We start from the raw sequence: 15255 nt of genomic DNA, 5'->3' as shown, positions 1-15255 counted from the left end.
TCCCAGTTTGACTGAAGCCTAAAGACTGCCTTATGTTTTCTTAAAGATAGTCCACAGGACTTCAAATTATCTTTATGGTTATCTTGCATTAGTTACAAGGTTTGGTGCAAATATTGATGTTTTCCTGAGAAAATCAAGATATTTTCTTTGCAAGTTGACCCACACTATTAACACCAACCTACCATGGTTTGCATCAAACTCCTGTAATTCCTCTGTGGATAGCTCACAAAAAAAGACCTCAGCTGGGAGAGGATCTTGCATTTCTACTCTGAGGTTTAGCACTGGATTACATCCTATTGTTGACATCTTTTTCCCAACCAGCACGTCAAACAGATCTTCCAGCTCAGCATATTCTGTGATTCCTCTTCACCCACCCAGAGAGGGGGAGACAAGGGGCTTTCTCTCATCTGGGATGAGCCATTTGCCTTCCTGCCTCCCCAACTTCAAACAGTCACACCTGCAAACAGTGGCCAGACAGATCTAACAAATGCCACGTAGTCCTAAATCCTTGGGGAGCACAACAACTCGTGTCCCAGCCATTAAACATCACCCTTATTATTTCACATGCCTGAAGACACGTGAGGGTGTCTTTGGGCTGTGCATGAGACAAGGCTGTTAGACTCAGCTGTTCCCAAAGCACGACTGCAATGACACTGTGTGCCAACGTGACTATTTATACACAAGCGCCTGGCACGTCAGAGGCTCTGGCATTATCAAGATGTTCTTCAGTGCCCGAGACTTGCAGATATGTCCCTTCTCCCCATAATCACTCCCCAACACCTCCACTGCCACCTCACCTTTTCATATGTCATTAGTAGAAATTCATTTCTTCTGGGAAAACACACTCTGCTCTTGGGAAAACAAAGCCTTCCCCTCTGGGAAGACAACTGAAGATCTCATTAAAACAGAAGCTAAAGTTATGACTAATTTAAAACCACACATCACCATTACACAATTAAAACAATGAGACTAATAGAAGACAGAACTTACAATGTGCTGCTGTACACAAGAAGCAAGGTAGGTGAGCAGCTAGGGCCTCCCTGAGGGAAAGGAGGAGCAAGAACTGAAAGGATGCGTGGGCAACACGCAAACAGAGGTCAGAGTAAATTACTCATTGTCAATTCTACAGTAAATATAGAAGCTTTATTACAGAAGTAGAACAATTGGCTTTGAAACATGGTTTTAGCTGTAAGTGAGTGCATCTTGCTAGACATCTCTGGTAGAGAAGAAAGGGAAAGAAAGAAGTAATTTTCTTAAGCCTCAAATCCTTTCAATATCAGGAAATAGAAATTCCTCCACACCACAAAAAAGTAGGTATGGAGGGTAATTGGCTTCCTCTTTTTATGCACAAGAGGGAAGATCCATAATGAAATCATTCCTTGTTTACCCATTCTCAAACAAATGGAACTTGATGGTGTGCACCCTGCCCCTCAGCTCATTGACAGTCTGTAACACCAGGCATACGAAGATGATGGAGCAAAGAGAAACTCCCTTCAGTCCTTCAAGTACTTCCTTTCGGGCCAGGCCCACAGAGTGATACTTTTTGCAATAATTTTTTCAAGGTTCATATCTATTGATGAAATCACTTGCCATACTAGAGACAGTTTGACAAAAGTCACGCTGAGGTGCCAGTGGGACAACGTGCAGTGCTGGGGTACTGCAGACACCTTGAGCAACACCTGCACAGCATCAACCTAGAGACATGCCCTGTTTAACTGCAGACTTTCAGCAAAGCAGCAGAAAACAAGCAAGAACGCAGTATGTATGTTAGTTATGTCTGTACCTGAAGTACTGAAGGAGTAAGCACACCAGGGAGCAAGTCAAGGCCCAGCACAAGGGCTGGCAGACCATGTGGGCTCCTTTCTCTGTGGAGAACAGGCCCAACAAAATCAGAAAGGAAACTGAAACCAGGAGCCCTGAGGATATTTAAGGATTCTGTGAAGACATTTCACTAATTAGGCCTTGAGAAGACAAATACTGGTTTGAATTTCTCCAAGTTGAAAAACGATCCCTGGAGGAACACTGTGGGAATTGCAGAACCATTTGTGATTTCATCATTGGATTATGTTCCATCAGAACTCCCACTGTTCCGCCTTTTCTACAGAAATCTGGACAAGCAGGATTCAGACAGCTAAACTTAGATGTTTGTGTCTTTGTGAACGCTCACAAGGTGTCCTACTTACTCTTCAGCTGCTGCTCAAGAAGAGGGTGGATCAACTGTAGGTCATGTGCCAGCCTCACACAAGTGTTTTGGATCCCTCGGGACAGTCACCTGGAAAGGCACCAGCCACACACATCAGGCCACTGACCCACGCCCAAACCTCTGGATGCTGCACAGGCAGCACTTTGGCGCTATGTGCAGTGTAGATGGATTCCTCAAGAGATCCTGTTCCTTCTGCAACATCTCCCACCATGAGGGCCTGTCTGTGCCAGGGCTGCTGCGAGTGTTTCCAGCTCCAAGCTGCCTTTGCAGTCTCTCTGCTTCTTCCTTCCCTCCCACAGATGCTTGATTTTAACAGCACAGAGAGCTGTTGACCAAGCTCTCAGCAATTCAGTTGGAGCTTTTGCCAACAAGGAAATTGTGATGGCAGTCCGCTTTCTGTGGGTGGAGAGGTCACACCTGCAGCCACCAATGAAGTGGCATGACAAGACTTTTATTTTTGCCTTCCTGTCTTCCAATGTCTCTATATACAAAACATGAATGTTTTGTAAACATATTAATCAAGGATTCTTCTGAGTTTCTTTTCTTTTTTTCCCCCCTCCAAGCTGGGGAAGAAGAATGCTTACGAAAGATGTTTCTATTCTTAATTTCTGTTCAGAGACCTAGAGCCAAACACTACGCAGCAAACTTGTGCATGTAACTCCCTGTAGACATGAAGCATGATTTGCTTCTCTTTTCCAAGACTTATCTTGCCAAGAAGTTGGGAAATTCCTGTAGGACACATCTTCTCTTTGTATTTTTATCGGAAGAAACAAAAAAGTTGCTGAGGGTTTCTTTTTTAGATAATAAAAATATGCAAAATATTTAATGAGAAGAAATAAAAACCACAATACCCTAAATTATAGAGATCTCTTTTACTCCTCTGTTTACAAAAGCCAAAACCTTATGCATACTACACACCACACACATGGAAATAAGATCCATGTGACACACTGCAGAGGTATGACACACCAAAGTTGTCACCTGTCTCATACTACCTACCTACTTCCAGGAAGCAAGAAACAACCCCAGCAGTCCTGAGTAAATGTTCACAACTTTTTTGTTTTGTGATTTATCACAGTGTGGGTTTTTTTCTTTCGGGTTTGGTTTTATTTGTTTTGTTTTCTTTGATTTGTTTTATTTGATTTTTTTAAAATCAACCTGCCAGAGGAGTGCTTCCTTCTTTCACATGCATAAGTTACACAATTGCATGATAAAAGCAGAGAAGGTTGCAGTTGCCCAAAACGATGGCAATTAGGAAACACACTGAGCAAAAATTGACTGAAATGAGACCACAAGACTGATTCAGCCCTTTATGGTCAGAAAGGCCCCAACTTCAGCATTGTTACCCTTGAGAGTATCTCTCATTCCCCAGGAGGAGGGTGGGTGGAGGGGAACACCACACTGAAGCAAGCGCCTGATCTGTAGGCTTGGCCCAGCAGGCCAAAGGCAACGCTGCTCTGCGGCAGGGGAAATAAGCTGCCAGGGGAAGGAAGGAGGGAAGAAGCATCAAGGAAACGTACTCTAGGGTTTCTTAGCAGCAGCACAGTGGATCTAAAATTTCTGTGAACAGAGCCTTCATCCCCATTATGATGATCCCCGTCTGCTCAGTGGTAGCACTGACCTGCCTTGCATCCGTCACGTCACCAGTCCCAGCTCAATGGTGACAGTCCACCAAAAGGTCACCCCATGTTTGCCAACTGATGGCTTGATTCAATGCTCCACTTGTTCTTAGGCCTGAGAATTGCTCAGTTTCACCCAAATGCTCAGTAGTTTTTGCTCAGTATGGATTAGTGCTTGGGAAGGGAAATCTGAGGACACTCGGAGCCTCAGCACAGCAAATCATTACTCATGTGCAACCTCTACACTGCACCTCTGCTAAAAGCACCTCATCACTGCAGGCATGCAGAGATCACAGAATTAGCTCAAGCAGCTACACCAGGGCTGCCTAACCTCCAAACAGGAGTTAACATGGAAAATCACAGCTGTTTTGCAACGGTAGAAGAGCAAAAATCCTTAGAAGTAATATTTTCAAAATATTTCCCTCCTTTAGAAAAAATAATCAAGTATAATTATTTTCCTAATAAAATTTAAAATAATCATCATCATCTATAATAAAGGTATAAGTATTTCTATGAACACAACCATGGTGTACCAATGCAAGATCTTTAAATTCATTGAAAGGCAAATACTCCTTAGACTCAATGCAAAATATACATTTTAAACAAGAGGTTTCTGGATTTCCAGTCAAGCATCATAAATAACACCCTAGGCTGAGTCAGGCCTAATTATTACTTGCATCTTCTACACAAAGAAAACATTAGTATTTCCACTTTTCTAAAGAAAGTCCAGTATTGTGTCATTCAGGAAGGCCCTGCCTTGCATTACTTTCAGTTTCAGTTGTCCCTAGCACAAATAGAAAAACATCTCCCTTCACTTGAGCTATTTCTGTCAATGTGAGGCAATGAAAACTCCAGCTACATTTTCCCTTGGGTTATGGGTGATGCGGGCACATGCCAGGTGGGTGCCTCAAACACACCCGCGTGGGCCAGACCCTGATCCTCAAGAGCTTGCCTCCACATTTCCACCCGCCTTTCCTCCCTGGAGGCTGCTAGCAGAATGAGGCAGTATTTCCCTAAAATCCTTGAAGGGCTGCGAGAACACCCAGCCAGCTGTCCTGATCTGATGGCGACTGTGTCTCGGGGTGTGACCCCAGCGAGTGCGAGATGGGCAGCAAACACAGCGCCTCACGGAAAAGCACCGGCAGCTGCCCCCACGCCTTTGTGCCCGGCTCCAGAACAGGACCCAAGGCAAATCCAGCAACCCTCAGCCACTGGAACTTGCTCTGCTTTATAAAATCTGTTACTTTTAATTGCATACTGAGTTTTCATAGGCTGACTTCATTTGTACCTAAAAATTTCTCGTGCTGCTTAACTTGGATAACACAGAAATTTAAAAATAACATAAGGCAGTCTCCTGACTAACAGAACATCGAATCGAATGTTCTGCATTTAATACAAAAGCACGCTATGATATATATTATATATTTGTATATGTATACTGCATGTTATATAATGTATATACACAACAATAACAATATGTATATATATACACACAGAGCTTTTGCACATCCCTGCGATCTTTAGATCGCAGTTGCCAAGGGCGATGGATTTGCCACAGCAAAACAAAGAGGAGCGGACCAAAACAAGATTAGTAGTTGCTTAAACCAAATCTCCCGCTGCCCGGCGTTAATCATTGCCAAGGGCAGTCATTTACCGCGCCGTAAACCGCGGCGGAGCCCTGTGCCAGAGACCGGGGAGGGAAACACACTCCGAAGGGCCGCGAGCAGCCGAGCGCCGCCGCCGGGGCCGCAGGGCTGCCCGCTGGGCCAGGGCTTGCCGAGCCGCCCCTGAAACCGCTCGGTGCCACCGAGCCCGGCAGCGCCCTCCGGCACCGCAGCCCGGGGCACGGCCGCACCCCGAGCCCCGCACCACCAACAGGCCAGCCCCGCCGGAGCCGCTCCGGTAGCCCCCAGGTGTGCGGAGGTCTGACACCCCCCGATCCCGGTCCCGATCCCAGTACCGACCCCGCACGGCTCACCCGCCGCCGCCGCCGCCGCTCCTGCCGCCGCCCAGAGCCGGGAGAAGCCGGCGCGTCACCGACAGCAGGCGGGGCCGCGCTGCCCGCCCCGCCCGGGCCCGGAGACCCAGAGGGGCAGGGAGGCTGTCCTCGAACAGAGGCTCTGACAGCCCGGGCCCGGGGACCCAAGAGGGGCAGGGAGGCTTTCCTCGAACAGAGGATCTGACAGCCCTGGTCGGGAGACCCAGAGGGGCAGGGAGGCTGTCCTCGAACAGCCGATCTGACAGCCCGGGCCCGGGGACCCAGAGGGGCAGGGAGGCTGTCCTCGAACAGAGGCTGTGACAGTCCCAGGCACCGGGGAGGGGAGGAGGCTGAGCCCTGGGGCGCGCCTGTGGAGCGGAGCAGGCATGGAGGTGTCCTGTGACCTGCGTCCTGATGGGATCTGCGTCCTGATGGGATCTGCATCCTGATGGGATCTGCGTCCCGTGATTGAGTCACCTTGACTGAGTTGGGCCCCTTGGTGTTAATGACTTGTAACACCTCAGTTGTCCGCACCCCATGTGCTTGATGAGACTGCATCCTAAGTACGCATCTCGCTCCGACAGAAAAAGTCCAGGTTTACCGGGAGATTTAGAAACCTTGTAGTTAAGGCTAAAATACAAAGTTTAGTTAAGGGAAAAAAACCCAAAGAAATTAAAATTATCCCTGGAGTTTTACAAGAAATGGCTGGACACAAGGGTTAATTCTATGGTCTAGTTGACAAGGTAGTGATAGCTCAAAGGTTGAATTGGATTATCTTGGTGGTATTTTCCAACCTCAGTGATTCTGTTGCTCTGTGATTGGCAAATCAAATTGCCTAGTTTTTAAAACCTGAATAAAATATCACCTCAAGGTTTATTTTTGGCTTTACTTGGTTTCTCAGGAATCAATGTTCTAGTAAATTTATTTCCTCAATGGCTAGGTGTTAAAATTCCAAGAGGAATTTTAAATACGTGATTAATGTTGTGTGCCATCACTTGGAGATTTTAATCGTAATAGCGTTTATGCCACAACTCCGAAACCTCGGATTCCTGGGTTTTGGAATCTGTCTTCTGAAAAACAGCTTGGCAAGCTGGGGGGAAATAATTTATCTGTGACAATGCTTGTCTCTTGCTGTTGCAGCTTTTATTTTGTGCTGGAATTTGTTTAAGAGTAATAAATGAAAGCACCTTGCAAAATACCCACTGATGAGTGTGGAGGGAAAAGAGTTAAGTTTCTGTTGCAATAAGAAGGGGTAAGGGTTTCTGCTTCTGAAGAGCTGGAATGATTACTTATCTCAGTGCTGATAAGAGTCCTCAGAGGATCTGAGCAACTTCTCCTATTTTGAAAAAGAGAACTAGTTTTAGTACCATTATATGTATTTACTTAATTTCTAAATACTGAAAAGGCTATAATATTTTCTTTTCTTAGCTTTTTTTTTTTTCCTGTAAAGTGTGGACAAATTTTTTCCCATAATACATCAAAATATGAAGCAAGTTCTGGGATAAAAATTCTCAAAGAAAATAATTATTAACTTGTCCTGAGTACTCCAGAAATTTTATCCAAAAAGAGCTCTTAAGCAAAACACTGCAGAGACAGGTAGAGATCAAGATGATCGACTACTGGAGCAGAGAATTGCAGGGATGTTGCATGAAGTGTCTGCATCACTCTTTTCCACCCCATGTGGGTGTACACAGGGCTCCAATTGTCACTTGTCCTGTAGTGGCAAATTTTTTGGTAGGATGGTGAAAACACCTAAAGGCTGAACATCACTTTTTTTGCCATTGCTGTCAGATGTTACTCTGAGCAACCACTCTGTCCAAGAAAGGATTCACAAAGGATGGCCAGAATGGGAAAAGGCTGAAATGAAAGAATGAGACTAACACAATTAAATAGCTCTCTCTGCAATTGCCAGCATAAACTCATTTTCAGAAATCAATTTTTTTTCTTACATTCTAACATTCAAAAACTAATATCAGTGAGATTTATAAACCTTGGTTATCTGTGCATAAATGTGAAATAGTGCTACCTGTCAGCCACACAATTTTGCCACCAAAAAAAAGTCATAATTAGCTATAGTTAAATTTAGCAAAAAGGGACTATACAGGTAAATTTCTTAATGGAATAAAGAACAATTATGAGAGGGAACAGTTTTTTGTTTTGGAGAAGGCCTGTTCAAACTTCCAAACTGCTTATTTGTAGGATTTCAATTCTTCATTCATTTTCCAGACTTTTTTTTTGTTCTGCCTCACTTCAGTGCTGTACTGAATAATCACCTTTCATAAGGCTATGATGTGCAGATATATCCCAGGAAAGAATGGAAAATGAAAGACCTTACTCAGGTGACTGTGAATGAAGATGTGAATGGTGCCCCTACAGAATTTTTCTTCCTTCCCATTTTTATAGGAAAGCTTACATCACTAGGACCAGATGCCAATCATCATAATATTCACATTTTCTGGTTCTGTAGTGGAAGGTCTATTCAAGCCCTTCTTGATGGATTTCCTCATGGGGAGGGCTTCTCTTTCCATAACCTAGTTTGGTCAATGTACCCAGTTTTTGTTAGCATGGACAACATTTTCCTACTCTAAGCCGCCTTCATGATGTTTTTTATTTTATGTTTTTCTCTCCGTTTTTTCATGGATGATGAGGCCTGCATACTGCAACTGCTCTTCCTCCTTGCTTTTGCCAGCAAAACAGGCTCTCAGCTTTGATCTATATAAAACTGTCTGGTGAAAGATTCAGAAGGACCAAACTTCAGTATTATAAATAAATAAATAAAAAGTACAACATCCTAGGAAAAAAACCCCCAGGAAATATGAAGGAGAAAAAGATGAAAGGGCTGGAAAAAGGAGATTGATTTCCTGAGGAAAGGGATAGAAATCAGGGCAAGGGGGAGTTTTAGAAAACTGGTGTTGGCAATTTAGTTCTGTTGACAGATGAAAATTTGCATCAAGGAAATTCCTGTCCATTTTCTGTGAAGTCTTCATGGTATTTTTGCCAGTGGCATTGTGCCCTGACATGATGCCCAGGTGTTTCTCAGGGTGCAGCTGTAGTGCTGGAATGGGTGCTGGGGCCTGCTGCTGGCACTGCTGACCTGCTGGTCTCAGGGGACTTTATTCTTTCGACCAAGAACTTGACTTCAATGCTTTGATAAACTAATTGTTCCTCAGGGAGTTATCAAATCTATGTAAAGTATTTTTCCTTGTTTCAACAAAAAATAGACAAGGGAACTTTATTCCATAACAGCTCTTTCTTAAAATTTCTACAGAAAGAAGATTTTATTCTGCTGTCTTTCCATCAGTTTATTTCAGATTAAATCTGCCACAGATATGACCATCCATTTATTCATAAGGGTAAACTTAAGTGTGCATTCATCTACACTGATATTTTGTTTTAGGTGAGATATGTATTTTTTGAAGCTAATCTCTGGTTGCCCTCCCTTCGTGCTCTTTGGTTCATTTTGTAGAACAGCCCCAAAATACACAGTAAGAAATGTTCCACCTGAAACATAAAAAAAAGCTGCATTCCAGCCCCTGATGGAGCCAATCTGAAACAAATCTGAAACAAAGGGAGAAGGTTACATCCTTCACATAAGCTGGTTTGCACTGGAGAGCTTTTCCTTTTGGAATCCTGCTGCTTGCTAACATAGACCTAGCCTAAGTCACAGAGTGATTACAATGCTGGTTTTGTTACCCCATGTTTATAATCCCTCAATTATTTCATTCAAGTTGAATACATTTCTGCATTCAGAGAATGTTGGATCCTGACTGCTTGATCGCGTAATGAAAAAATTCCAGGTAATAAGAAAGATTCTTAAATTTGCAAAGTACACTGCTTCAAACTAAATAATTCGAGTTAAAGAAGAAGGACATGTGGGATATTATGAAGACAAATTAAAACGCTATTTCTAAGACTTTCCCATATTTTCCTTGTCATGGCTGAAGAGGAAGAAATCATGCAGCTGTAGGCTGCAGAGGGATTCTTAGGCATTACTCTTAGAAAGCATTAATAAAAAATGAGAAGAGTTGTGTCAATGATTGCAGTTCTGAAAAATGCTTGATAAAGATGCTCAGTGTTTTCATCTTGTGGAATGTGTAAGGATTGAAAAAAGAGTGAGATGAACAAAAGAAGGAACTCTGTGAATGTTTCCCCTTACTGCTTTGTGATCTGAGGTGAAAAACAGCAGTTGTCCCTCAACTATGGTGTTGTGTTTGGGAAGGAGGGATTTCTTTGTAACTTATTTGCAAAAAAGCATGAAAAAGCATGAAATCAACACATTTTTTTCCAATGTCTTGCTACTGATTTTTGTCCATTTTCCAAGTATATAGGGCAATAAGCAGATGAACATATTTAAATACTCCCACCTGCAAATAGGATGTTCCCCTCATGTGGCTTGGGAAAATGTTCTCCTATCTAAAACTGCTGAAAGAATGAAACTCTTGGCTTTAGCTTGTCTATTTAGGTGACCATGGCTAAGGAGGACTTTTGATTAGAACAGGCAAGTTGCCAGGACCCTGGACATTTTCATGCAATGAGTGCAGTAGCTTTAGACTTGGTTTTGCAAATGCTGTGCTCTCACATTCAGTAGTATCTGCTAAATTGCTGTTTCAAAAGTGCCCAGCTTACAAGCACAAAGTCTGCCCAGGCAAAATTGGGTCAGACTGTGGGAGGGAGAGGATTATTTGGATTTGCATGTAATATGAAAAAGGACTGCTTATTTTGTTTTGGGGATTTTTTTCCCTTTTTTTCTGATAATTCCAGTTTTCCATACTATATCTGATCTGCAGACAAGGTCAAATGGAAGGCCTTGATGGTTTTAGTGTGAAGAAGAAGAAAATTATCAACTGACAAGAAAAGGATTATTAATGAAATTCCTTTGCCATCTTTTCAACTTGAGCTGCAGCCAAGAGCCTTATTAAAAACTGAAAACCATCAGAAAAGATCTATGGTTCGTTGCCACACACTTGTTTTTGCATAACACTGTCTAGTCAGCCTGCTGGACTTGCATGATACTCCGCAGGAAAAAAATAAACAAGGAGGAAAGAAACATGAATATTTTTGAAAGGACTCCTCCTTTACATGTTTGATAGAAGCAAAGTAATACTTTTTTCCTTTTTCTCCCCTGAATTTTCTTCTTACAAGGTTGTTATTTTATCCTCCCTTTCTTTCTAGGCAATTTTTGTTCTGCTTGGTTTTGTTTCTCAAAGTCAGGTTAAATAAAATTGCATAGAGACACTGTTTATTTTGCATGAATACACCAGACTGACCAGCTAAAATCAACATCCAGGGCAAATTCTAAAGTAACAAAAGATACAGCCCTAAAATTTGCCTTGATATTTATGACTATATCAGAGAAGGCTATAATAGTGTAAAGCAGTGGTTGACTGGAAGAGCCTTATACATTGGTTTTCAATCTGCAGTTTATTTATTCTGTGCTGGTTTCTTGCAGAATGTGAGACCAGAACAATCTTGTTCTTGAAGGGGACTCCAGATAAGTGGGTTTTACCCATCTTTTCCATCTTCCCTTTCTGTTTGTATCTTTCTAATGGGATGCAAGGCACAAAAGCCAAACAGCTGGCTGCCCTATTTTCCCTGCTTATATAGCATACTGAGATGTTTGCAGTCAAGGCAGATTCAAACATCTCTTTCAGACAGCTCAGATTGCCCAGGATTTAATTTGTCCTCTGAAAACACCTGTGCCCCCAGGGTCCAGAGCAGCAGCCAACAGCAATTCTGTACCTCCAGTGGGAGATGTCTGCATGAGACTGGCTATAAAATGGTAGCTTTTTCCTTAAGTTTCCAGAGGCTTGGCCATGAGCTGCCATTTGGTTATCACAGAAAATGTGCATGTCATATGAAAGGCAGTGCCTGTGTGGATTACTGTGTACTGCCTGCTGTTGTCCTGATACATTCATAAAAAGAGATAGAATTAGAAGAAGCTTGTGATATTTTCAGTCCAAATACTCTCACTTGGTAGAAACCTTTCTGGTTTTTCTTTTGACAAGAAGAAACCAGCAATAAACCGTCATGTGCCATTTATTCCACATCTGGAAAAAATAAAATAAAAATTTAGCCATTCTTCATTATTTTTAGATGGAGCCCTGCTTTAAGCACATTGCACATGTGTATTTCCAAATGAGCATCTCTTTCCTCTGGTAAATTACCCCAGAGTTCTCACCACACTCCTGAATGCTTGGAAACTTGCTTCTTCTGCTGATGGGACCCCAAACCTGAGGGACGGATTGGTCTCACCTGGTGAGGTGAGTGAGACTGCTGCAGTTGACTTCTAGACAATGTCTGCAATGGCTTGATGAGGTAATTTTTTGTTCCCTTTGGGCAGATGGAAGTTGGAGTACCAGCAGTGGGAACCAGGTGTGACAATAAAGAGGCTGGGAGGAATTAGTAATTTTGGAAGGTGTTTGGATTGATGGTTTTTGTCTGAGATGAGCACAGATGGGAGGGGTCAAGTTAGTGGTGAATGTTTTAAGACAAGCTGCAGCCACGTGGCTACCAATGGAGTTAGAAGATCCAGAACAGCAGAGATGCAATTAGGAGAAGCAGGCTTGGAAACAAGGTTTACAGGGTCTGGCATTACTGATAGTGGTGAGGGTACTGGGGAATGGACCCCTTTTCCTAACATCCAAAGACATCCTAACATCCTGGTCACACCCAGAACAAGCCTCTCCCATTGGTACATTGACAGCAAAGTCTCAGGGCTTACACCTCTGCTGAAGATGTGGCAGCTGAACAAATTGCTGTGCGCCTGCTGAGTTTTGGTGATTCTGCTGTTGGTTCATGTAAATGCCACATCACACAATCTCATTTAGCAGGAAACAAGAGAGGTTGAAGCTAAAGGCTGTCACCTTGCTTTCCCAGTGCTCTGAGGTGCTGCCTGTGGATGGATCTCACCAGGCTGAGGAGCAATGGGAGCTTGCTCCTGTGGTTGACTCCTCCTGCCATTGCCCCTGCCTTGCCTGCATAGCCTGGTTACTTGCAGGGTCTGTGCTGGTGTAGGAGCCATTTAGGGTGAATTTTTTTTGCCAGAATAAATACACTGGTACAATTCCTAGTATTAATGTAGTAAGTCAATTTAAAGCTACATTACCTCAGTGTAACTTAGTCTCTTCAGCCCAGGCATAAGCATATGGCCTCCAAATGCTGATTTAGTGAGCTCTTCAACAAGGCTTGATTATTTAGGCAAACCTGCATAGTTAGACTGAGACTACTCTCATAAGATTCCCATAGGCAACCTGTACCTCCAGCATTTAACATGTCAATGGCTGAGGCCGTCACTTTCAGTTGTATCAAAACCTCATAGTCGCGAATAAATTTTACAAGTACGTGTGGTTGAAATCTACTGAACCAACTCTTTTGTTCAGCAGAAGAGATGGGCAAGCAAAAACTATCAGTTGTTCAGAATCACCTCTTGTATTTTAGGATGTTTTCCTTAGTTCTTTTAATAGTCAGATGCATCAGATGCCTCTTGCTGCCTGGCACAGCCACATAGACCGGTTTTGCCCTCCCTGTTTCCCACATATTCTGTTCCTTTCAGAAGAGTGTATCCATTTTCTTAAAGTTATTACAGTGAAGAAAAGCTAATGCTTTTTTCAGACTCAGTCTAAAATGTACATGGAATAAGCAGTCACATCTGTGTAATATTTAAACTTACAATATGAATGGCACTGTATGCACTGGTATATTTGCAACAGCTTCTTGATTGTCTGAGAAACACCTGCAATGTCATTTACAGCCAAAGAAGCGTGTTGTAGGGTGTGAGTGGTGCTGGATTGTTGTTGCTTCTTTGCACTTGGCAGCCTGGGCTTTGTGAGGCTACATGTATGAGTTGCAGCAGTAGCTCAGCACCACAAGAAACCTCTGACTATTACCTCATCATGAATCCATGTGGTCTGTTGTTCCATTTCCTTCATTTTGTACATTTACAGTGAAGGAGTAGTGCACTTTGGCTTGATCTGTGTAAGGTGGTTACTGGGAAACGATCTGAAGTGCAGAACTGAGAGCCCAGCAGCTGTGGTGTACCAGTTCCTAAAGAAGATGCGCTTATTTTCCATGATGGATGCTTCTGTTTGCTTTTAACACAGCTCACTTCTTATGGTCAGCTAAATGCATACTTAGTGCAAAAAACAAATAAATTGTCCCCATGGAAAACTGTTGCAGAACAGATACTCCGCAGTGGTTATTCTTAGCTCTTTCCTGTGTAGACAAGTCCTGTGATGTAGATCATTGCTTTGTCTGCCCTTAATGTCCTCGTGTGAGGTTTTTAAATTATATTATGTGGCCAAAAAGAGCTAATGCCAAGATCTGTCTGAAATGTGTTATTTAATTAGACATGGCTTTAGGAATTTGATTGTCTCTAGTTTCCACCTGTGTCTTGATTTCCTCTTTCTGACTCCAAATTTTAAAACGTTTGGGTTTGTTTTCTGATTACCTTGTAAATTACCAGTGTTGGATAATAACAGTGTGGGAACAGTGGTAAGAATTCCTTATTTAAATTTTTACAAAACTGATTGGTCTGGCCTTCAGATTTGTTGACATTGCAATACTCCTAGGGAGATTTATAATGCCTCCTCTCTCATCTCAATTTGGGATGCGGGACTCTACTATGCACTTGCTGTGATTTCATGTAATTATTTCCATACTCTACTGTGCTGTGTTCTCACTTCATTAGCACAGTTAAGCAAGAAACCAGAAGCACTTTTGCAATTATTTATTTCTTTTTAAAAAAAAAAAAAAACAAAGAAAAATTTTCAAAGTTTTTGTATTACTAAGCCAAACCAAAAGGAAATAATAAAGAAGCATTTTGCCTGTGTGAATGGAGAGCCTGGTAGTTGGGCTTGATGTTGCTGTTACAGCCATTATATTCTGATTACAGAAACATTGAGTAATATCTGGGGAAGAGGGAGAAGTGAGATTTGAAGGGGCTACATAATCAACTCTTCTTTACCTGTGCATGTTTTCATTCACATCTGCAATGTCCAGGCCTTGATATACTGACCTCCACTCAACCCAGCCTTAGCAACTACAGAATTAATTTCTCACTAAGTACAGGAAAGAGGCATGCAAATTTCAAGTGAGACCCTGCCAAATTGTCTTAATAATGACATGTGGCTGGGTCAGACACAGAAAGATGAAGTTGGACCTGGTTTTGTACTTATTCAAAACAGACACAAGCAGTGGGCTGTCTGTAGCGGTTCTAAATGAGCAGCTTCAGGTGGCAAGGAATATGAAGGGTGATAAGCAAGAGAAGGAGGTTTGAACCTCAGTTTTGGTTCAAATGTTTTTGAACCTCATTTTTTCACTTAGAGTATCTCAAGATTGTAACTGTCTTTGAAATACTACTACTTCAGTGCTGATATCTTTAGGTACATACATCATCCTCTGCTAATTCAAGCTTTAGTATTGCCTTAAACTTTAATTTTGCTTTCTCAAAGCACTGT

At 42.5% G+C, this 15255-nt stretch overlaps 1 protein-coding gene across 2 annotated transcripts in view; it reads right to left on the bottom strand.

Annotated features, from left to right (window-relative positions):
• The window catches only part of SNX10 (sorting nexin 10), a 33320-nt gene extending 27500 nt beyond the window's left edge, over positions 1 to 5820 (bottom strand). The window contains exon 1 of one of the 2 annotated variants that reach the window (XM_058027325.1): positions 5801 to 5820. The gene's annotated coding sequence lies outside the window, so the exon portion shown is untranslated. Of the gene's footprint in view, positions 1 to 5786 lie in introns of both variants that reach the window. The other variant, XM_058027335.1, reaches the window with a different exon arrangement.
• Between the last annotated feature and the right edge of the window lie 9435 nt (positions 5821 to 15255).

Source organism: Melospiza georgiana, chromosome 1 (assembly GCF_028018845.1).
Source record: "Melospiza georgiana isolate bMelGeo1 chromosome 1, bMelGeo1.pri, whole genome shotgun sequence".
NCBI lineage: Eukaryota > Metazoa > Chordata > Aves > Passeriformes > Passerellidae > Melospiza > Melospiza georgiana.
Note: the sequence above shows the minus strand (reverse complement) of the source record. Positions and strands in the feature narration are given on the sequence as shown.